The 26490-nt window shown below is 36.0% G+C and overlaps 1 long non-coding RNA gene across 1 annotated transcript; it reads right to left on the reverse strand.

Annotated features, from left to right (window-relative positions):
- Positions 1 to 2387: 2387 nt before the first annotated feature.
- On the reverse strand, positions 2388 to 14083 carry LOC118765278. The gene is made up of 3 exons (XR_005001117.1): positions 14073 to 14083; positions 11496 to 11506; positions 2388 to 2516 (listed from the first exon to the last, which is right to left on the reverse strand). It is a non-coding gene; the product is annotated as an uncharacterized LOC118765278 (long non-coding RNA).
- Between the last annotated feature and the right edge of the window lie 12407 nt (positions 14084 to 26490).

Below are 26490 nucleotides of genomic sequence, written 5' to 3' on the forward strand. Positions count from 1 at the left end.
CAAAATTTTATTGATTCGTTTGTTGCTGTAGCATAAAAATAAGTCAACACGTGATCAAAAATGCGTACATCACATTTTTATCCAAGTTACATTGTATCTCTTGTATGGTAACTATAAACCTTGTTTATAGCATTGGTATTAAATCTGCTCTCGTTCAGAATGCGCTCAGAAATATTTCAAGACGGATTTACCTGAAAGTCAAAGTAGCCTTAATCTACATTCTCTTTGATGACCTTACATGAAAACTTACATTTTGTTTTACAATTAATGACGTCAAGCAACAGTCAGTGGAAGAATTTGTGAATCAGGGTTTTCTTTTCTACCAACCGACCAATCCAAAATTGAAAGCATACTGCTTTTATGTGACTGACAATTTGTTTTTGGAAGAGAATTTACAGGAAGCTCAATGTATGTTTCACATTGGAACCCTTAATTCTTCACTGGGTCTACACCATTTTGAAGGTGTTGAGGTGTGGGAAGAAGTTTGATCCTTCAACATTGATTAGATGGGTGGTGAAGTGTAACTTCCAAGTATGCAGCTCATAAAACTACTGATATTTCCATTCAGGATCCATCGTCATTTTCTTGTTTGGCTGTGCATGTCGATGTGTTTTTGACATTTATTCACATTACCATTAGTCTGAAGTCGAACGCAAGGATAAACCTTCCATTGATTACCGGTTGAATTATTTACTTTTCTACCGATGGACTATGTTCTGGTTCCAAACCGATTGTGATTTTTCATTAGAGAAGCAAGGTATACATTTAACTAAAGAAGCATTCCAAACTTGTGAGACTAATACTGATGCAAGTAACCAATTCCTATTTATTTTAGCGAAACAATCGTATTAAACCATCGTTGTTCATTTAGGATTTTTTTTATATGGGAGAAATAAATGTCCTCCTCCTGTAATGTAATTAAGCACAAACAAGTTTTGTTATAGAACTATTTAGACAATTAAAAAAACCAAAAAACATGGGAAATCATGCCCCCATGATCCCGGACCACGGGGGGAGAATAAAAGATCAAATAGGGACGGAAAAAAACGAAATGGACTTGGACCGGAAATGGACAATGAGAAAGGAAACGGTATAGGAGTTCAGCTGCTACGGAAAGGTGTTTGCTAGTTATATCGGGCTGATAATCCACCAAGGGAAGGTGTGCCAGAAGAAAGTAATTCAACAACGCGGGTTGATAAACCATAAGACGTGTGGCCAGAACCCCCCGGAAAATAACCATAGTGAGGTTCATTCCACAGTTGAATTGGAACAGTCAAAAAGACTGATAGGCGTGACGAGGACAAAGGTTAAGTGGCCGAAAGCAAATGACGCAGCGAGTTATAAAAAATTTGACGACGAGGTAGGAAGAATGACCACCAAATTCAAAGGCGACGACGAACAAAAGCTCGAAAACCTGGCTAATACAATCTACCAGGAAGGAGAGAAAAGATTTGAACTGGAAACAACAGGGAATGTAGAATCAACGGCAAAGAGCGGACCATCGAGGAGAGAAAGACGGATCGCAAAGATTCGAGAAGAGAAGAAAAAACTCAGAACCAGATGAAGGGATGCGAAGGAGGAGGAAAGAGAAGGGCTAAAGCAGCTGTATGAAGAGATAAATTGTAGCTTTGTGAACAATCCCTATCAATATGCGAAACATCTATTTACTGAAAGTAAAAGTGGAAAATTGGATTGCACGAAAGAAGAGCTCGAACAACATCTGAAAGCGACTCTGACAGAAATGAAGTACTCCCAGAAATGCACGGACTGAAGAAACCACCTGAACCAAGAGTACCATTTGATTTGAGCAACATCAAACGGAAAGAAATCGATGAGTTCATAAGGAAAGCAAGAGCGAAAAGTGCACCAGGGAACGATGGAGTCAGCTACAAAGTATACAAATATTGCCCGAAATTACGATTGCAGCTGTTTGTACTGATAAGAGAAATGTGGAAGAAGAAAGATGTAGCGGAGCGATGGTGTATAGCCGAAGGTATCTATCTACCTATAGAAAAAGAGACAAAAACACTAGGCCAATTTAGACCGATTTCTCTACTAAATACAGACGGGAAAATCTTGTTCGGAATAATTGCTAGACGAATCATACAGCATAACGGATACGTTAATGAAGCGATTCAAAAAGCAGGAATCCCCGGAATCCCTGGGTGCATAGAACACACATTTTCCATCTGGGAAGCCATCACCTGTGCAAAACAAATGAGGAAAAACCTATATATTGTTTGGCTAGATCTTGCAATGCTTATGGATCTGTTCCGCACGCAATAATAAAAACAGCGATGGACTTCTTTTGGATTCCAAAAGATGTTCAACGAATGCTCATGTCGTACTACGACAATCTGAGGATGAGATTTACAGCAGGAAGGTTCACAAAGGAGTGGCAACGGCTTGAAATAGGTATTGCAGCCGGATGCACGATATCAGTCATCTTATTCGTGCTAGTCATAGAAATGTTACTTAGATCTACAAACTGTGAGAAAGCTGTTACAAAGACATCACTAAGGGCTTTTATGGACGACGTAACTATATTATCGGAAAGTAGAGAAGCAGCAGAGGGAACGTTAGAGCGGTTGGACGAACTGATAGGATGGGCAAGGATAAAATTCAAAGCCAAAAAATCTCGAAGCGTGGCTTTCGTGAAAGGAAGGCAAGAAGAAGTGAAATTCAGGATAGGAAGTGAAGACATACCAACGGTGAAAGAACAACCAGTAAAGAGTCTCGGCAGATGGTATAGGGATTTATTAAATGATAAGAAGCAAGGGAAAGAAACACACGAGTTAGTAGAACAAGGATTAAAGGCAATTGACGGACACAACGCCGCTGCCGGGAAAACTTTCAATGTTGGACAACTGCAGTTGGCTGTATCAAAGAATAATGTTGGTCGGCCATTGCAAAGTACGAACGAAATAGCCTCGAGTATAGTAGAAAGGATGGAGCAAAGATTGCAGTGTGTTTATCAGAAAATGGCTTGGGTCTGCTGAAACCATCCTGATAGAACTGCACTATATGGAAAACCCGTGCTGAACTACCAATAACATCAATCGCCGAAGAATATAAGGCAGGAAAGGCGACACTAGGCAGTAATGATGCTAGGTATTCAAAAGATCAGAGAATCCGGGAAACCCCTCCATAGGTACGAAACAGAAAAGGAAATGGAAGGCGGAAGAGGGCAGAATATCATGGAAGGAACTTTGGGCTTGGGAACAAGCAAGAACATCCTCCTGATCAAGTTTACCTTCGCCGTTCTACCCTCACCGGCGAACTTAGTCCGGTGGAAACATAAAAACAACCGATGAGTGCAGATGCGGAGAGAAAGCCGACAGTTAGACATGTTCTGTCAGGTTGCAGACCTAGCATTTGAAAGATATACATGGCGGCATAATCAAGTCCTCGGCGTCATAACGCAGCACTCAAGGAGAAGATCGAGAGGTACAATAGGGGAGAGTACCCAAAAGTAGAAAAGCGCAGGAAAGTATACTTCCACAAGGAGGGAAAAGATTATAAAACCAGACCTACAAGTAAAGTATACGAGATGGACGAAAGATGGAAGGGATACTGGGAGGTGGCCACGGACTTGGAAAGACAAGCAATTTTCCCACTAATTAAAACAACAAAAAGACCAGATTTAGTTCTATGGAACAGAGATCGGAGAATGGGAATTTTACTATAACTGACAGTATCTTGGGAAGAGAACATAGGCAATGCAGAGGAACGAAAGAAGATGTATGAAAAGCTAATCGAAGAATGCAGAGAACAGGGATGGAATGTCGAATATTATCACCTGGCAGTGGGGGCTAGAGGCTTCATTGAAAAGAAAATGACAACGCTTTTCAAAAGAAGATTTGTTTTTTCTAGCCCCGAGCTGCGTAAACTAATAAGGGGAGTACAGGAGGTGGTAAAAAAAGCCAGCTTCTATATATGGCTGAAGCGGGAAGACCGAAAATAGCTTGAAAATCATAAACACGCCGACGGGAAATAAAATCATTAGGTGAAACAAGCTGACTGAAGCAGCTTCGCTGACTGACAGGTGACGGTCGTTTAGAAAAAGCGCGGGCTGAAACTATGCGCCTTCACTAGTCAATTAAGGTGAGATAGTGTCACATGACAACTTGCTGGGTTGCCTGCTGACAGGTGACGGTCGTTTAGAAAAAGCGCGGGCTAAAACTACGCGCCTTCACTAGTCAGTTGAGGTGAGACAGTGTCACGTGACAACTTCCTGGGGATGCCTGCTGGAGCCTATACGGTAGGTATTTAAAGAGAAAAATTTGACAAGACAGTCAGTCACCAGCTGACACTTGCTGACAATACATCAAAGAGGTCAGGGAACAGAAGAAAGAAGACACGCACCCAACACCAGAAGCTGAAGACACCTCCGAAGGGGGGGGGGGGGAGGGCAAGCGTCAAAACGGTAGAGGAGTAGGGGCCGAAACCGGACGTGGTTCCTCCTGATGATGTCTTGAGCTAACTGGATCCCATAAAGGAGCTGTTGTGGTAGCAGACCACGAAACACAGTTGAATTTCCTCCTCATCGCTATCATATTGAAACCTATTTTTTTTTCAATATCTTGGGTGATAAAAAAGACAAAACTAGAAAATTTAAAACTTAGAATGGTTGATGGATGAATGTTTTGTAGGCAGTAAGTTTAAAAGTGGTTTGAAGTAAATTTAAGTAACCATTGATAAAAATCATTGATCAAAATCAAAGTTATCAACTGCTGAAATATGGTGCGAAAGTTTAGTGGTACTCTCAAAAGTTTTTTTTCATATCTGGGTGATAAAAAAGACAAAAATAGAAAATTGATAAAGTAGAATGGTGATGGATGAATGTTTTGTAGGCAGTAAGTTTAAAAGTGGTTTGAAGTAAATTTAAGTAACCATTGATAAAAATCATTGATCAAAATCAAAGTTATCAACTGCTGAAATATGGTGCGAAAGTTTAGTGGTACTCTCAAAAGGTAAAGGCAGCCAGTCAAATTCGCAAGCAAACACCATCATTTCTAATTGGTTTGTAAGATTTTCTCTGAGAAAACTGAAATAATCAAAAATATCATCAATGTTCAAATATAATGTCAAATGATATTAAAAGCTAATTTTTTTCCAGAAAAATTGGCAGTTTAGAGAATTTACAAAGTTAATATTGCAGTTCATTTCATGACGCAAGAAGTTGTAGATCTGAGAAATAAAATTTGTTTATTCAATTTCTAATTGCTTAGTGCAATACAATTCAACTTATTGCAGTAAATCATTAAAACGGTTATTACACATATCTCGTGCATGTTTAGTTTCAGTTTAGTTCCAGTATAAAACAGAGAAAAGTAAAGATTTCTGTTGCAGGTTCGCAAGTCTCTGAATGAGGCGAGAGTGACTCTTCTATATTTTACCAACGTGACTGGTCGATTTATGATGTTAATTTTTAAGCAATTGTATCTTGAGTTTGTATTATATGACTGTATGGGTTTCTACTTACTGCTAAGTTAGATACAAAATTTATTTAACCAAGAGGCAGATAATGAATTACAATAGTTTTATCATATATAAAGGTCTCAACTCCTGTGCCTCCTGTGTTCTGTTGCTTAGAAACATAATATATGTGTGTATGTGATAGGACAAGCCTTTGCTAGTACAGAAGCCGCTACAGAAGTAAATGTTAACGCATTGACATAAAAGTAGCTTACAGTGGATTGAATTGATCCCAGTAAAGATTCTTACATAACTGTCTACGAATGAGAAGATACTGCCCTGAGTATTTGAACCCAAGTTAACATCAAATATAGGAAACAACCCAGTGTAATATTCTTCTATGCATGCAGCCATGCTGGAGCACCACCTTTAGTCGAACAAATCGACCCTAAGACTTATTCTTTGTAAGCCTGGTACTTATATATCGGCCTCTTGCGCCGTACCGCTAAGTTACGGGGACGTAAACACACCAACATCAGTTGTCATGCGATGGTGGGAGGCCAAACACAGACTCACAAATACACACAAACACACACACACACACACACACACACACACACACACACACACACTTATATATATACGACGGACTTCTTTCATTTTCCGTCTATCAAATCCACTCACAAGGACTTGGTCGGCCGGAGGCTTTAGTAGTAGACACTTTCCCAATGTGCCATGCAGTGGGACTGAACCCAGAACTATGTTGTTGGGACGCAAGCTTCTTACTACACAGTCCCTCTTGCGCCTAAATATATATATATGTATATGTATGTATGTATGTATGTATGTATGTATGTATGTATATAGATACACCCCCCACGCATATATATTTGTATATATAAGTATGTTGGTGCAAACAGGAAAAATAAACTCAAAATACAAGTACAGTGTACCCCCACTTATTCGCGGTTCGGCATTCGCGGTCCCAGTTATTCGGTGTGTGGTGTTATTATTATTATTATTATTATTATTATTATTATTATTATTATCATTATTATCATTATTATTATTATTATATTATTATTATTATTATTATTATTATATTATTATTATATCATTATTATTATTATTATTATTATTATTATTATTATTATATATTATTATTAATATAGATTACTAAGTTTTTCAAAACCATACATCTCTGCTCAATCTCACATTGGGTGTATTAGACGAAAAGAAGATATTGTTGTACGTTTTGGGGAAAAAACTGCATCCAGTAGCTATCTTGGGTGTTTTGTTGAGTGTTCTGATTTTTCGCAGCATCTTATTAAAGTCCTAAGATGCCACCCAAATGCTCTACACCTTTTAAGGCTTCTGGTAGTGAATCTAAGCGCCAGAAAAAGGTTATGACGTCTCATGAGAAGGTACAACTGCTGGATATGCTCCAGGAAGGTAAAAGTTATGCTGCAGCAAGACGCTGTTATGATGTCAATTAAAGCACTATACACTACGTAAAGAAGAACGAGGTAGCGATCATGTCTACCGTAGCAACAAATTTCTGTGAAAGTGCCAAAACGATAACGATAGTGAGAAATAAGCACTTGGTCAGGATGGAATCTATCTTGGTATTGTGGATCAGTAACTACAATAAGAAAAACATTCCCTTGACTGATAACATCCGCGAGAAAGTGCGGAAATTATAAGTAGTTCGACAAAGGAAGCGGAGCAGAATGCATCGAAGAACCGCAACCAAGACCATTGACACCACCGGAGCCCGAAGATTTTCAAGCTAGTAAGGGATGGTTTGACCGTTTTCAGAAACGGTTTAAAATAAAGTGTTTCCCGGCATGGAGAGATAATATCAGCCGACAAAGAAGCCGCCGAGAAGTACTTTCAGACCTTCAGGCAGATCATCGAGGACAAGAGATACAAGCCGGAACAGATTTTCAATATAGACCTGTTCTAGAAGAAGATGCCTTCCAGAACGTACATCAAGGACGAAGCCAGAGCCTCAGGATTTAAGGCACAGAAGGACAGAGTGACGCTAATTATGTGTAGCAATGCTGCTGGATTCATGATAAAACCAGGTCTTATCTACAAGTCAGCGAAGCCGAAGACCTTCAAAAATAAGAATAAAAACCTTCTGCTTGTCCACTGGATGCGCAAGCCCAAGGTCTGAATTACCAAAAGTCTAACTTTGAATTGGTTCCACCATAGCTTCATCCCTCAAGCCAAGGAATACCTTCAAAATGTATGCATGGAATTCAAGGTGGTCACTCTTTCGATTTGAATCACGAGGGAGTCCAAGTCGAGTTCCTCCCTGCTAACACCACCTTCCTCATCCAGCCTATGGATCAAAGCACTTTTCACTCGGACCCCCTTGTAGACGCAATGGATTCAGGCGAGAATTTCAAGTTAAAGGAGTACTGGCGTAACCTCACGATCGTAACGTGCCTTTCTCTTAAAGACATGAAAAAAGAAACCCTCATCGCATGCTGGAAGAAGGTGTGACCAGAGCATGTCCAGGACTACGAGGGCTTCTCAGCTGAAGATATTCAGAACGAGGCTGTCAACAATGCAGTAAAACTGGCAAAGGTACTTGGAGGCGATGGTTTTGACGACATCACGCAAGACGAGGTCAACAATCTCATGGATGCCCACTCTGAAACGCTGACAGACGAAGGTTTGTTGGAGTTAACTATGTCTGCCAGCGAAGAGGAGGAGGATGAGGTGGGCCAGACAATCGAACGTCTGTCCGATCTTTAAAGGACAGCAAAGAAATTGCAAGGGATGGCGGAAGCATGGGATCCATATACGGTTCGGTCTCTCCAATTTAAAAATACCATCGATGCTGCCATGCAAGCATAAAATTCTCCTCACCACCATGAAGAAACAACGATAGCAACTTCCCATCACAATGTTTCTCAAACCCACAAAGAGAATCTTGCAGGAACATACATCCCCTAAAACACCTGAAGAAGAGGCGTCACCTGAAGTGCTTTAAATCTTTGCTGTGCAGTCATTACCTTCATTATTTTCATCATCGTCGTCTTGAATCAATATCATTCATTATTGATGAGTAATTGTACATTTTACTTTATTTTTTATGTATCCTAAATTTGCAGAGGGATTTGTCGTTGGGTCAGTTTAGCTTAAAAGTAAAGCACTGGACGCGTAATCGCAGGGATGTGAGTTCGAGTCTCGTGGCTGGCCGCCGACATATTTTTCTACAAAATATGTGTAGTTTATCCTGTTCATGCTATATTATTAGCATTATCCTGCATTTGAGAATAAAATTATTTCCTTATATATAATATAAAAGTTTACGCTTTATTTTGACATTTAAAGGCATTTTATGGACCACGTCTAATATTCACGGGTGCCATAGGAACATAACCTCCGCGAATACCGGGGGACTGCTGTATATGTATATTTTTATTAATATTTAGCAGAGGTAACAGAGTGACTCAGAGTGAGAGTGTTGTGAATTGGCACTAATAAAGTATATGGAATAAATAGAATAAAAAAAACAAACACTTTTAACGACAAAATAGGAATACTCCAAAAACCATCCTTTACTAGCTCGAATAAATAGAAGAGAAAATAGTGGAAAAGGAAAAATGCTGCTCTCTTATGAAGTATTCCTATCTTGTCGTTAAAAGGACGAAATGGGTAGTAATAAACAGTCGACAACTGATGAACGAGTTATCTTTATGTCTGTGTTTGTTAACCAATGCTGGTGTGTTTACGTCGCCTGTGACCTAGCAGTTCAGTAAAAAGCACCCGATAGAAAACGTACCAGGCTTAAAAATTAGTACGATTGAAATTTTCCAAGGTAGTGTTTCAGTATGGCCGCAGTCTAATGACTAAAACAAGTAAAACATAAAATGTACATACATACATACATACAACAATATGCATGAGAATACATACATAAGACAAACCATACAAACTGCATGTATACATGCATACATAAATAAAAAATACACATTAAGTACAGCATATCACCAAAGAGGGATGAGTACGTAAACACACAAGAGAAAAGTACAGGACAAAATATCAAAAGGAGATAACTCACCCTTCAGTGGCCGACTGTTTGTTACTGTCCATTTCGCGCTTTTAACGACAAAATAGGAATACTCCATAAGACAGCGGCATCCAAAAATTTTTTAAAATATGAAATTTGTGGAGAGTTAGGGCTTCGAACGAACAAACAACAACAGAGTGAACGTACAAGGTAAACAATCGAGGAAGACAAACATTAAGGACCGTTAGACCAAGACGAATTGTAATGGTAAAGCCTAGGAGAAAATTGAAAGAATCTAGAATAAATAGAAGAGAAGAAAATAGTAGAAGAGGAAAAAATGAAGTATTTCTTATGAAGTATTTCTTTCTTGCCGTTAAAAGCACGGAAGAGGTAGTAATATACAGTTGACATCTAATGAGCGAGTTATCTTTTTTGATATTTTTTCCTGTACTTTTCTCTCGTGTATTTACGTAATTTTCACTCGTTGGTGATATCCTGTACTTAATGCTTACTTTTAAAATTTATTTATAATTGAATGCCACGCAGTCTTGTCCGCAGTAATTACATACATAATACACTTAATTGATAGAACTTCTATTAATTCCTTGTCGGCTCCTTCGACCCGCTATTTGTCCCCAACTCCCTCTCTTCTTATTCACCTTATTTCCTTCTCATCTCCATTCGGTACTTAACTTCTCTCACCGATTCTAGCTTTATGATACCACGATCGCTTTATTTCGCTGGCATTTTCTTTAATTTCTTTTATCATACTTATACTTTCTCATATCCTCCTGATATATCGTACGTACAGGAGTTGGACAAGATAATGGAAGCACTTAGCATCATAGCACCATAATTTTGAAATATCTATAAAACCGTCAAATGCTTGTTTATTTTTAAGCCTTTTAATTTATTATTAGTGTTGCTTAATATGTTTTGCTAAAAGCATTGTTTCTTTACAGATCGTAGGAAAAAGGTAATTAAAATTCATTAAAATGACCGATCTATCAGACTTTCAAAGAGGTCAAATTGTTTGTTCTCGTGTGGTAGGCGCTAGCGTAACGAAGACAGCTGAAATGTTTGGTGTATCAAGAAGTACTGTCTCGAAAGTAATGACAGCTTTTGAGAAGGAGGGTAAAACCTCCTCGTCGAAACAAAACTCTGGAAGAAAACCAAAACTTTTAGATATGGACCGTCGGACTCTTACGCGAATTATCAGAAAGGATCACAAAAGGTACAGCTCCAATATTTACTGCAGAGCTCAATGACCGCCTCGGGAACCCAGTTCCCCCTAAAACTGTTCGCCGGGAGCAGCACAAAGTCGGATTTCATAGGAGGGCTGCAATTAGAAAACCACTCCTTTCAAGAACAAACGTTTATAAGCATTTAGAGTGGAGTAAAAACCTACAGAATTGGTCTCTAGGACAGTGGAAGAATATTATTTTCTCGGATGAGTCATCCTTTACCTTATTTCCGACCACCGGTCAAGTATACGTGTGGAGACCGCCAAAAGAAGCATTTGACCCAGACTGCCTTCTTCCAACTGTTACACATGGAGGAGGAGCTGTGATGATCTGTGGGGGTTTCAGGTCAGAATTAATAGTCAAGACTATTTAAGCATTTTATCTGATCAAATTCATCCTATGGTTGCAGAACTATTTCCGTAGAGAAACGCAATCTTTCAGGATGATAATGCACCAATTCACACAGCTAATGTTATTACTGAATGGAACGAGGAGCATTCTAGTGAAGTTGAACAGTCCCCAGATCTCAATATTATTGAACATTTATGGTGCATTTTAGAAAAACAAACAAGTAAGGAGTCGATATCCGCCACCATCATCACTACAAGAACTGGAGACTGTTTTAGCTGAAGAATGGACAAAAATTCTTTTGGAAACAATTCAAACTTTGTACGAGTCTATACCACATAGAATTCAAGCCTGTAATTACTGGCAAAGGCCGTCCTACCCCATATTAAGATAAATTTGTTTGAAATTTTAAGGTGCTTCCCTTATTTTGTTCAACTCCTGTATATCTACTCCTTTACTTATTTAGTTACTTAGTATTTATTTATTTATTTATTCAAGTTTTAATTTATCTGTTTATTTAGTTGTGCTTTTCTTTCATAGTACTCCAATGCATTTCTACCCCTCTCATACTTTCTTTTTTCCGTTCAGTGTTCCCATTACTACAAAACTAATTCCTTTTTCTCTCTATAGATATTCTATTCCTTCTAGCTACGTCCTTTCTTCTTCTAGTGGGCAGGATATGTTGATGTAGCCTGGCCAAAACTATATGTTATGGGTGTATTCTACTGTATTCTACACTTTGAAATATCTCAGCTGAAGAAGATGTTACATGAGAGATTAATTCCTTCTCTCTTGCAAAATGATCTGAAATGTGTGTATTAATTGCGTTCACAATAGCAATATTTGGTTTGACTTTATTATTATACCTTATACGACTGTAAACTATTTTGTTTACACTGATACGCTATTAAGGATTTGAATATATAAAATATTACTTCTCAAAAAAAAAAAACATTTTAGAATGTGTTTTTTTCGGATTTATGGGCAACTGACCGATATATATTTTTATGAAAAAGAGACGACAAAGGAATAAACGATTATCTTATAAACTTCATTATCTTTTACAGCTGTTTTCACTCTAAGATGCGGTGGTATCATAGGTGAGTGTCTAAGTAACAACTTCATCAGAGGCTCAAACATGAAGGGTGTGTGTGTGGGTATATATATATATATATATATATATATATATATATATATATATATATATATATATATTATATGGGTGTGTTATTATATATATATATATATATATATATATATATATAATATATATTATATATATATATATATATTATATATATATATATAGTGCACTCTTCGCCTTGAATGTAATGATATATGTATTAATATATGGCGTGTACTGGTACACCGGCGATTATAATTAATTTTATTGTATCGCATTTATCTTTGTTTACATATTCTCTCGATAAATTTCTGACCGTTAGACGATATACCACAATCCCTATTTTGTCGGGTTTGTTCTGAGTCTGCGCAGTGTTTTGAATAGTTTAGAAAGAGCATTTCGATAGACGCACATGGGTCTATTGATATGGTCTTCCCATCATTAACAGGAATCTTACTGAAGAGCCAGCCTGAGTAAATAAATACTATTTTTATTACTGAATTTGGCGAAACTGCAGTATAAGAAAAGTTAAGTTTGTAAAAGCTTTTAATTTTCATCTCACTAAATTTATCCAGCTATTGTGTATCTAGTGCACTCTTCGCCTTGAATGTAATGATATATGTATAATATATGGCGTGTACTGGTACACCGGCGATTATAATTATTTTATTGTATCGCATTTATCTTTGTTTACATATTCTCTCGATAAATTTCTGACCGTTAGACGATATACCACAATCCCCTATTTTGTCGGGTTTGTTCTGAGTCTGCGCAGTGTTTTGAATAGTTTAGAAAGAGCATTTCGATAGACGCACATGGGTCTATTGATATGGTCTTCCCATCATTAACAGGAATCTTACTGAAGAGCCAGCCTGAGTAAATAAATACTATTTTTATTACTGAATTTGGCGAAACTGCAGTATAAGAAAAGTTAAGTTTGTAAAAGTTTTTAATTTCATCTCACTAAATTTATCCAGCTATTGTGTATCTAGTGCACTCTTCGCCTTGAATGTAATGATATATGTATAATATATGCGTGTACTGGTACACCGGCGATTATAATTAATTTTATTGTATCGCATTTATCTTTGTTTACATATTCTCTCGATAAATTTCTGACCGTTAGACGATATACCACAATCCCCTATTTTGTCGGGTTTGTTCTGAGTCTGCGCAGTGTTTTGAATAGTTTAGAAAGAGCATTTCGATAGACGCACAGGGTCTATTGATATGGTCTTCCCATCATTAACAGGAATCTTACTGAAGAGCCAGCCTGAGTAAATAAATACTATTTTTATTACTGAATTTGGCGAAACTGCAGTATAAGAAAAGTTAAGTTTGTAAAAGTTTTTAATTTCATCTCACTAAATTTATCCAGCTATTGTGTATCTAGTGCACTCTTCGCCTTGAATGTAATGATATATGTATAATATATGGCGTGTACTGGTACACCGGCGATTATAATTAATTTTATTGTATCGCATTTATCTTTGTTTATATATATATATATATATATATATATATATATATATATATATATATATATATATATATACATATATATATGTATATATATATATATATATATGTATATATATATATATATATATATGTATATATATATATATATATATATGTATATATATATATATATATATATATATATTATATATTATATATATATATATATATATAATATATATATATACATATATATAATATAATATAATATAAATAAATTACAAAGGTGTACAGGTGTTAATTCATTATGGCCATTTCAAGCGGCTCCATTTAATTGATTAATGAAAACATTACATCATTTTGAAAGAAACCGTTCTCGTCAGATGAACGCATAGACTTCGAACATAAAGGATAAACCATTTTTTAATAAATTTACATCAATAATAGAGACCAAAATTTTATAGTTGTGGCAGATTCTGAGGCTATAATAGAAGACACTTGCCCAAGGCGCCACGCAGTAGGGCTGAACACAGAACTATAACCTTGAGAAGCAATCTTCTTACAGCCACTTCTGCGCCCATATATATATATATGCATGTTTGTATGTATATATAAATGTATGTATGTATGTATGTATGTATGTATGTATGTATGTATGTATGTATGTATGTATGTATGTATGTATGTATGTATGTGTATGATTTCATGCATACTCCTATGGAGTATGATATATTTCTATATTCCTAGTTTTTGTGGGACGTCTGTGTCATTTATCAGAAAATAAAATTAATGAAAACGATATTCTGAGTAATGACTATTTATGTACTTAAAAATAATTATACGGTTTGTAAAATCTGACATAAACCGATCATACATTAGAATTATACTATTAAATACCTGTTTTACTTCTAGATTTTGCTGTTTCAGTGAAAGCCGTATCACTCTTCTCTACATGTGATGTCTGACACTACTACTTCACATTACAAGCTGCATTGTATATAAAACAAGCACATAAAGTAAACTTTGAAAATAGCAACAATTTTAACAATTTGAAATACGGCAATGATGATTTCATAGGTTATAACGTTATTACTATGGCCCTGTGATGTGTACTACAAAACGTGGCAACATTTCTCGAATATCATTGCATTGAGGCGATAAAGGTCCTTATTTTGTGCACATCTTAAGTATTAATGACACACTGAAAAGCAAAGTGGAAGAAATCCGATCACAAATTGGAAATGGAAAGTTCGACATTTTCAAGAAGTAGACCAACCAAATTGACGGAGGTGCAAGACATTTAACTGCGATTGGATAGCAGTGGAAGAAAATAGCTTAGCTATGCGACAGAATATGGCATTTGATGATGATGATGATGAAGGTGATGATAGTGATGAGGATGATGATGATGACGACGACGACGACGATTATGATGGTTATTTCAAAATAAACACAAAGGACGAAAAAGTTAATTTCAGAAATTTCTAATAAAAAAGTTTAACCTGGAGCACAGTTGTGTATCTAATGTAACACATTTAAGATTAAAGCCGTTTCCTACAAACGTACACGCGCATGTGTGTGTTTAGATGAGTGCCTATAAACTGTCTACATCTCTGTTTATATCCAAACGCACATACATATGCTGTGTGTATATGTGTAAGTTAGAGTGTACGCAACTCTACATCTCTAACTATATGCAAATACAGGCACATACACGCAAATACAGGTGTGTATACGTGTTTGTGCGCGCATGTGTTTGAGTATGTACAACTGCCTACCTCTACCTTTTTATACACAAACACTTGCACTGGTAGGCAATAGAATATACGAGTACATGTTCACTTATTGTCATATAAAAAACTACATGACTATATACATATATATATATGTAATGCATATACACGCTTTCAGACGTACATATACACCCATACATTTGTTCCATCCCTCTCTCTTTCTTAAATAAAACACACACACACACACCTACTAATATTTTACATAATTCAAGAGATTATTGCGTATAAACGTCATTTATAGACAAGCTATTGGTTTTCTAATTAGATTCGGGTTGATTTATTTGTCTGTAGCCATCACATTAAAATAAAATAAGACAAATTATAATCGAATGCTTCATTCAGATTTAGTTTTGTGGTGCATTGTATATATTGCAGAATGTGCGGACATTATATTTTATGTCAGTATACATTTTGAAATAGAGGCTGTTATACTTCTTTTCTCTCTAAATAACTATTATATGGTATATATGTTGGTAACGGTGGGATTAGACATCCTACATTTAGTTATTTAGTTTATATCGCGTTCTGCGAATAATTAATTCTTTTGTTATAGCTTTTTAACAGGTAAATCACGGGTTTACTGCATTTATGGTGGCGTGAATAACAAGGGAATGTCTACATCGATGCAAGGTACCTCAGAAAGCACCCGTCTTCCGGATTTTTCAATGATATCCTGTGTCGATATAAATCAGCGAAAGATAAACACACACACACACACACACACACACACACACACAAAATAAATATATTCATAGACCATCGTCTTCCGCACAGTTTTTGTCTATGAAATTCTATACACAAGGAACTGTGCGGTTGAGAACGAACTCCTTGAGTTCATAGGCATGATAGCCTATGGATGTTGACTCTCATTAGCATGTATACATGCAAGCAGTTACATACATACATACATACATACATACGTACGTACGTACGTACATACATACATACATACATACATACATACATACATACATACATACATACATACATACATACATACATACATACATACATACATACATACATACATACATACATACATACATACATACATACATACATACATACATACATACATACATACATACATACATACATACATACATACATACATACATACATACATACATACATACATACATACATACATACATACATACATACATACATACATACATACATACATACATACATACATACATACATACATACATGAAGCCTACAGATCCAAGCCATCATTGGAACTCTAAAGATTTGTAAAATGTTCCGTTGGGGACACCACTCTATTGATAGTCCATTACAGACATCACACCGCTTGAAAGCTGAAAAGTAAAGCAGACCTTGGTACGATTTGAACTCAGAACGTGAGAACACGTAGGTAAATATCGCATTGTACTTACTGACGTTCTACTGATTCTTCAGATTAGCATAGATGCTATTACCATATCCAGTACAATAAAAGCTTGGTTACTTTTCCGAAAATTTAAAAGATGAAAAGTTGTAACGAAACATTAAACATGAAAAAAAGTACATTGTTCGCTCATTCTTTGCAATCAATATTTAGGTGAAACATTAACCTAGCAGCGTATACATAAAATCGTATACACACACTTATACAAATACTTTACATGTGCATACACTATACAAGCGCACAATCACGCACATACACACAATTGCACATATTTATATACACATACGAAAAGTAGGGAATGATTTTCATGCATATCTGTTGGTCATAAAGTATCAAACAATTTCTAAGTATAAAAAGGAAGTTTAGTCGCAATTTTTGTTAACGCAGGACCTCGTCGTTACATTAACTATCCACGTAAGAGGAATCGTAATGATCAACTAATCTTTTTATGACATAAAGTTCAATATTTATTACAAGTGGGATGCAGTTGTAGTGTAATGTTTATGAATTTTAACAGTTTTAATGAAACAAATTCATTAAAATGGTGCCTATTAGGTATTAGAATATGCTGATGAGTTTCCTTCAAAGTTAAATTATAGTACTTTGTCGGCATCATCTAGTGTTTGTTTTCAGAAATGGTGTGAATAGGACTGTATTATCCAGTGTATGGATTTATTTTTAAGATTGCAATGTATGATTTTAGGGATATTTGACTGTTATTTCGAGTAAGTCATGCAGCTACATTGAGGAGAACGTAGATGTGTTGTATTTATGCTTTTCTGTAAGGCTTGATTATTGAAAGTGAAGTGAAACGGTTATATGTAGTAACCGGAAGTGTATTTTATGGTCAGCTGGCAAGATTCTAGCAATATTACTAATACACGATGTTACTTACAATTCTATGAGGCAAAGGCAGAGTTACAACAGCTTGTGGAAACACTGCCTATTGAAAAGAATCGTTTGTGGAGATAATAAGCAGCTGAAGTTGGTTAAAATGAGAAGGTATCAAACATGTAACAATGGATGTTTCCTTTTCAAAGTGACATTTGCTGCGCTATGATTATTATTCTCACATATATTTGTATTTCCTTTTCATCTACATGGAATAAAGTGCAAGATATTCATGGCTGCAGATTCAGTGAAAAACGTACAAAGTTAGATATTGAATTAATAAACCTATTTAATAACATGGTATGCACAACATTAAGTTCAAAATCAGGGAAATAAAATCTTTGATTTCTACCGATCGAAATTGCTTTTGCCTGTAAAATATTACGGTGAATCTGTAAGATTTGTCAGTTCATGTTAACAACAGTGTCATAATAAAGAAACATCAAGAAGAAAATGATACATATTTGGCTTCTTACACACGAAACCTTTCATTTATTGGAAACCAGGGCTAGATATTTACAATATTCATGCTTTTTCAATGATATTAGCAGCATTAGCGAAATAGTTTAAATCGGGAATCGAAAGAGGACAGTGTGCTTCGATCTTCAGATTATAACTGTGAGATGTATAAAGTATCACTTCTTTTTGTCATGACTATATTTTAGATGAGGTAAATAAGAAGCAGTGGTGTTCATGCTTTCCTTATGTGCTTAAACAATATAAATGAAGTCAATTCGTTTCTATTCGTAGTTTCCCTCAGTTCATTGAATTATCTTTCGAAGAAAATCATTTACTACAGTGAAAAAAAAAAAAAAAAGATTCTTAATGATTTTGTTTTAAAGTAGTTTCTGGTTTGATTTTTAGAGGTTGCAATAATCAAGTGGATGACACAGTGGATGCCATAAACTTATTAGCAATCTTTTACACACTTTCTTTTTATACTCTTATCTTTTCGCATACTTCTGCTATTGGACTAAGGTCATGCTCGGACATTGTCTTGAAGGAATTTACCCGATCAAAATTTGCACCAGTAATATTTTAAGACTGGTACTTATTCTATCGTTCTTTTGCCGAACTTCTAAGTTACAGCGACATATACAAATCTATATCTTTTGTCGAGTGGTGAGAGATAAACACAAGAGCACACACGCTCTTACACAGATTTCAGGCTTTTGTAAAGTTTGCTTCAATCAAATTTCCTGACAAGGTACTGATCGGCCCGCAGCTATTATAGAAGACACTTGCCCAAGGTACGGCATAGAGGGATTGAGCCTAAAAGCATGAGGCTTCGGCGTATTTCTTAATCACACAGATATGTCTGACAGAAAATCACACAAGAAACAATAGAAACACATGCAGTGGTGAAACCATGAAGTAAGCCGCGGGCACTGATGTATTATACAAATTATATTACAAGTTAATACAAATGCATCAAGGATTATCCCCTCCCGGATTATACGCGAAATATCTCGAATTTTGACAATGTTATCTTTTGGGAAAGATACGATATATATCGTTAAAATATGTTACAGAATGGAATGGTAACGTAATATCGCATGGTTTCCAAGCTTGCTGGATCAGTCTGATAAACTCGAAATGTTTAAATGTTTGGTACCCAAAAGCAGCGACCATTGTCCGAGCTTGTCAGTTTCCCCAAATCGCTCGAAGGGAGAGCACACATGAAGTCAGCGTTCAAGATATTTTTTTCTTTTCTACGTTTGATTGCCAACTACCTAATAATGACTAGTTAAGGTATGTTTCAGAGAGTGGGTGATGAAAGATAATAATGATGATATATCTTTAGAGACCGAATCTGTCTTCTCCGATGATGAGCCTGGTGTCAAGAATTTCGAGATATATCGCGATTACATGAATTAGTGCATCATATAATTATTGAAAAAGATACAATTTTAAGAATAAAGAGAAACAAGAATAAAGGAAAGGCTTTCATTTTAAGAAAAAAAATTCAATTCAAAATGAAATTACTTGTCTGGGAATCGATTTATATCAGTGTTAATAAATAACTTATGCTTAAGCTTGCATTTAGTGATGGTCAGGAGTTCATAACCGATATAGGCATTTTGTGGTTTCTGGCTACATGAATTACATCAATAAGGAAATAGTTCTCATATCTGAGTGGAATAGGAATCCTGTTTAACAAAGTAAATTATTTACGATATATTAGCATTTGGCCTAAAACTAATCATGTTTCTGGGGTATTTAACGCTTCATAAGGTGGATTTTGATACTGAACCAGTAGATGCTTGCAATTCAAGAACAAACATTGGAGTAGTCCTAAATCAACCTTGATCCAGCCAGATTATCATTAAAGGCGGAATTTCTTTATATAGTTGGAAGCTCAATCGAGTACGGTCTACGTCAGGGAAAGCAGAGTTCATGATTCGGTTTTAATATTTTGTCTGAAGTGAGCTCAAGTGAGCTCAATTAACATACAACAACAATGCTGTTGGAAAAATAAGAATATTATTGCAATATTCTTCATGCTTTTCCTGCAAAGTAGAGAACATTTTTGTCTTATTAAAAAGAACTCTCGAGTAGCGTATAACAAGTTGCAGCACCATGGATAGCATATGGCAGAATGCAAAATTTTGATCGTAGTATAATTTCAATACCCAGATGGTTCAAGTATTGTCCAAAGGAAAGTCATTGCAAACAATAAAATATCCCACATTTCGGTTCTTAAAATCACAAATCTACGGGCATATAAAAAGAGAAACGGCTACTAAATTTCAGAAAAGCAGATAAGTAAAAACATATATTCGTTTAAAATGCTGTGCATGTTCATTAGTCAAAAGAAATTAATATACGCGCCCCCACCCCACCACCACACACACAAATACACACACACACACAAGCTGTGTACTAAAACACTATCTTTAAGATGGCCGGTTAGCACATATATTCTGTCGACACTAGCAGGAACTAAGTTATAGTATCACCTATCCATTTCCACACAATAAACTGAAATTAGGATTTGATTTGTTTTTGCATTTTAAATGCTCTCTTGCACACGCATTTTAAACATTTAGCATCCAGTATTCCAACATAGTGTCTATCCTTGCATCTTTAAATTCATTGTGTGCTTTCATACAGGCCTTCTATATTTTCTGTTTGTTAAACGGCACCTCCTGCCTTTTTTCTATTTTTCCTCTGAGTGACTTGCTTGTGTCTTTGCTTGCTCAAAAGTTTCAGATTCCCTTGAATTAAATTTTTCTTCAATAATTTTCTTGACTTTATGAAGTTTGATCGAGAATTTTATATTCCCTTCTATTAACCATTCAGTTATTTTCTTGATTTTGTAATCTTTGCTCTGGACGTTCTATGTTACGTTCCTGATCGATAGTTCAACGTTTATTTCTACTGGGTAACATTGTTTTATTCCCTCATTCTCACATTATTCCTTTCCTTTATTTTTCTCTGTCTTTCTTTTTCTGTTTCATTCCCACTATCTGTCGCTAATACCTATTTATTTCCTTTTTCACTTTCTCCGTATATTCTGTTCCAAGGCACCTATTTGTTTTTACATCCCTCCTGAAGTGAAGCTGAATTTTACCGCATATATATGTGAAACTAAAAAAAAAACTTGAAGGGTGGAAACTTTCGTTATTAGCGACGAAAGGAGCATTGGTTCAAAATATTATTCTGTATATCTTACTTAACGTCGATATACTGTAGAAAGCTACAAAACTATATTCGTCATATGTTCATCTTCAGACAGCTTCTCGTATTGTGCTAAAACGCACTGAAATGTATCATAAGCAGATGAAAAGCGTCCAGCAGCAGGAGTAGTGGAATTGTAAAATCATGATTGCCATGTCTTTGCACGTTATCAGTTGCAAGTATTAATTACTTGCTTGGTTAAATTTAGCCTCTATTGATATAGAAAAACAGTGATTAAAAAGTTACTGGTTGCGCAAATATCCGACAGGGAAATTTAGATTTAGCAATTCTACTACCGCTGCCGAATATTTTCGTCTGCTACTGGTACATTTTTGTGCTGTTTACCACTATATATTTATACCAGAAGCTTTCTCAAAACGAATACCGTTTTGTGACTTTCTACACTGTATCCATGTTAGGATTTACAGAATGCAATTAAAAGATTTGAATTTGTATGCTTTTAAGTCTGTGAGTCTACTATTTTATATATTTCATACATACATGCATACATACATGCATACATACATACATACATACTTACATACATACATACATACATACATACATACATTTTCAGATAATATAGGCATGGAATTTGGCCAAAAGAAATGTTCATATTTGGTTATAGTACGAGGTAAATCAGCCCCACCAATCCCAGAAGCTGTCCATCAACGGTCTCTCTATCTCCCCCATTCAACACAAAGAATGTTACAAGTATCATATGAAGGCACTGTGAATAAAGATAGAGTGACCCGAGAATATCACTCCAGACTTAGGAAAATATGGCAATCTCCTCTAATAGCAAAACAATATCTCACAATGCATTTGTAGTTCTAGTGCTGATCCCAACATTTGGGATACTTGATTGGTCTGTAGAAGAAATGTACTCAATAGATATCAAAACCCGCAAAATCCTACAACTGGGAACTTCCACAGAAACATTGATATTGACAGGCTCTTCCTATGAAGAAATGAAGGTGGTAGAGGCCTGAGATCAATGTGGACGACCTTCTAATGCCGTATGGTATCACTCAGGTAGCACCTGATAAACAACAGCAGCAAAAATAATTATATAAATGCAGTGCTGAAAAGTGAAGTGAGCAACATTGTGCGAGTTGGTAGTGTGCTCCTCAAGAAGTACTCTCTTCCTGATTATCTCCTACACAGCCCCAAAACAGCTAGACTCTTTCACCTCAGAGGAGACCTGGATAGAAAGTACTCAGCATACAAAAAAAAAGGACTATGCATAGGTATGTTGCCCGGAAGATTGAAGAAAGCAGTAGAATTGACACGAAGCGCAGCCTTTCTTGGACACAAGACCACTACATAACACTTCGACGGATATGCATTTGCAATCCAGGAACAGGAGATTGCCACAAGAGACAGTGACGCATTTGTAATCCCAAGATGCAACCGCACGTGTTGTCTGTCATATTTCTGTGGAAGACATCACGCATGTGATTAGCAGCTGTCCTAAAATGTCGTCACGATACTACCTCTCTATGTGGCACGATGTTGTTGCTAAAACAATTTACAATGCCATCCGCAAAAAAAGACTGTCCTGAAATAAACTTAGAAAATCCCTTTGTTATGGAATACATTCATTAGCCCAAATCAAGGAATACTGGTGGAATATACCCATCAAAACTTCTGTCAAATGTAAACATAACAGGTCAGATATCGTTGTTTGGGACAGAGGGGCAAAGGTATGTACCATCATACCTTTATAGAGGTTAGCTGCCCGGAAGATATGAATATGTATTTGAAAATCAAAGTAAAAGAAGATATCTATGGACAACCGCTTCGAAAACTCCAGCTTCTATATCTAGACTATGAATTCATATTCATACCAATAATAATTGGAGCACTAGGTTTTGTTAGTAAATGCTTAAAGGAGAATCTGGATAAACTGAGAAGTCGACCGGTTAATTCGTACATTGCAAGTGCAATATGTGAGTGGAACAATAAAAATATGCAAGATTTTCTCAAGTTGTCTATGTAAACTATATCTCAAAGATAGAGTTTTGTATCTTTGTTGGAAACCGGCTCCCTTCTCAGTACAAGATTTATAATAATTAAAAACACACACACACACATGCGCGCGCGCACACCCACGTACACCACACACACACACACGCACATGTGTGTGTGTACTTTTGTTTCTGTACTCTGCTACCGCTTGACAAGCGATGATGGTGTGTTTATATCTCCGTAACTTAGCGGTTCGACAAAACCGTCCGATAGAATAAATACTAGTCTTGATTGAAAGAAAGTATAAGACTAGGAATTCCTCAAGGCGGTACCCCAGGATGGCCACAGTTTGATGTCTGAAATAACGAAAAGATATAGGAGTGGCAGTGTGGTAAGTAACTTACTTACCAACTACATGGCTCTGGGTTCAGTCCCACTGCGTGGCACCTTGGGTAAGTGTCTTCTACTATAGCCTCGGGACGACCAAAGCCTTGTGAGGGAATCTGGTAGACGGAAACTGAAAGAAACCCATCGTATATATGTATTTATATCTATATGTAGCACACACAGAGATTGATATGCAACACATTTTGAATGCATTCTCTGATGCTTGCACTGCCTTAGGATTGACAGTCAATCTCAAGAAAACTGTTGTCATGTATTAACCTGCCCCTGGTAAGCAGTATAGTGTACCAAATATCTATGTTTATGGTAAACGACTTGATGTAGTTGATCAGTTTGTCTACCTGGAAAGCACTATTAATAGATATAGCAATTTGGATGATGAAATTCCATATAGAATTAGGAAAGCAAGTGTTGCTTTCGGAAGGCTAGAAAAGCGTCTCTGGAGTCGGCAAGACATATGCAGAAAGACAAAGATGTATATGTATACATGTATATGTGTAGATGTATAAATATATAGATGTACATGTAATATGTACACAAATGTGATTCACATATACACATGCATACATATATACACCCATACACACATACACACACATACATAGGTGAAGGTGTGGCTGTGTAGTAACAAACTTTGTTTCAAAACACATGGTCCTGGGTTCAATCCCACTGTGTGGTGACTTGGCATGTGTCTTCTGCTATAGCCTCAGACCAACCAAAGCCTTGTCAGTGGATTTTGTAGACAGAAACTGAAAGAAATCAATCGTATATATATGTATGTATATATGTTAGTCTGTGTGTGTGTCTTTGTGTTTCTCCCTCATCACTGCCCCACAACTGGTGTTCGTTTATTTACATCCCCATAACTTACTGGTTTCACAAGAAGAAACTGATAGAATAAGTACCAAGTTTATCAAAATAAAAAAAACCACTAGGCAGTATCTCATATTTTTGTTTGCCCACACAATTTATCTTTGTGAGTGTGTATGTCTGTGTGTGTGTGTGACCTCGTGTGTACCGTTGGCGATTTTTTTCCCTTTGTCTTCCCTTCTCTGGATCTTTCCTTCTCCTATGTTTCCGACGAAGAGCTCCGCTCGAAACGTTAAACCCTCCTTCTTTCCTTCTTTCCTGAGCGTCCAATAATACTATATTTGTTCCACGTCCTCGCGTTGTTGTGTTTTTTGTGCCTTCTTGTTTGGATTAACTATATATATATATATATATATATATATATATGGATTTCATAGACAGAAACTTAAAGAAATCAATCGTATATATATGTATGTATATATTTAAGTGTATGTGTGTGACTTTATTTCTGTGTTTCACCCTCATCACTGCTTCACAACTGGTGTTCGTTTATTTACATCCCCATAACTTACTGGTTTCACAAGAAGAAACTAATAGAATAAGTATCAGGCTTATCAACATAAAAAAGCACTACGATGTGTCTTATATTTTTGTTTGCCCACTCAGTTGTATCTATCAATTTATCTTTGTGTGTGTGTGTATATATATATATATATAAAATACACACACACTCACACACACACAATATATATATATATATATATATATATATATATATATATATATATATACATGTATGTATATGTGTACATTCATATTTATTATATCACAGACAATGTCTTTATGTGTTCGTGTATTACTTATACATTCGAAAACTGCTGCACCGATCATAATGAAATTTGGAACACAAAATCGAAGCCTAGGGAGAAGGGTAATGCTGTGTGTTTCATATAATTTAATGGATCAAAATTACTGAATGGATCCTTATGATATTTGAAACTTAGATTCAATGCGTAAGGGCGGGTATAATGCAATATGTTTGGTTTGAATTTCAGATGGCTTAAAGGGGACAGAACCCCCCATGAAAATTCATAAATTTTCGATGTTGATGAAATTTCAACCATGGGTAATTGACACACATCAAGAAGTATTCTCAAAGTTTCCACTTCACATGAGGATTCTAAGACACCCTAATGGGGGTCTTAACTCCCACATTTTAGTCATTTCTTTTATGATCCAAAACTAGGTCAAAAGTACTGAATGGATCTTTACGAAATTTGGAAATTATATTCTATACATAAGGGCCACAACCCCCATGACAATTCATATATTTTTGCTGTTGATGAAATTTTAACCATAGATATTAGATACAAATGCAGTAATATTTATGAAATTTCATCTTCTTACAAGTTAGAAAGACCCCTTCATGGGGACTTAACACCCACAATTTTGTCGTGTTATCAAAGCAAAGACGAGTAGTTGTACTCTTGGAAGCTGTGGGGTTATCCGAGCATAGAAGATGAGCATTATTTGTAATTCAATGGTACAAGAGTGTAAGAGTTTGCTTTGACATACACTTAGATTGTGATTTCTCTGCAATGTGCTGTATAAATTGTCAAGTAAATGAGAGGCATCTTTGCCTCCACTGATTCAGTTGCAAAGTGTTGAGTAAAGTTATTTGATTGCAGATTTCCTTTCAGTCTTTTTATTATTACTGGATCACACATAGTCCCCACATGGTAATATTGATTTCAAGGCCTTCCCAGATGAGTGACTGGTTATTCAAAGACATTTATAGATTGTATATTTATTCTGTCCAGTTACGTATCAGTATAGTGGTCATTTGCAAACTCCAACTTTCATTTCTTCTTAGCCATCACGTCACACAGTTGTTAATGTTTATTTCA

Source organism: Octopus sinensis, linkage group LG11 (genome assembly GCF_006345805.1).
Source record: "Octopus sinensis linkage group LG11, ASM634580v1, whole genome shotgun sequence".
Taxonomy (NCBI): Eukaryota; Metazoa; Mollusca; class Cephalopoda; order Octopoda; family Octopodidae; genus Octopus; species Octopus sinensis.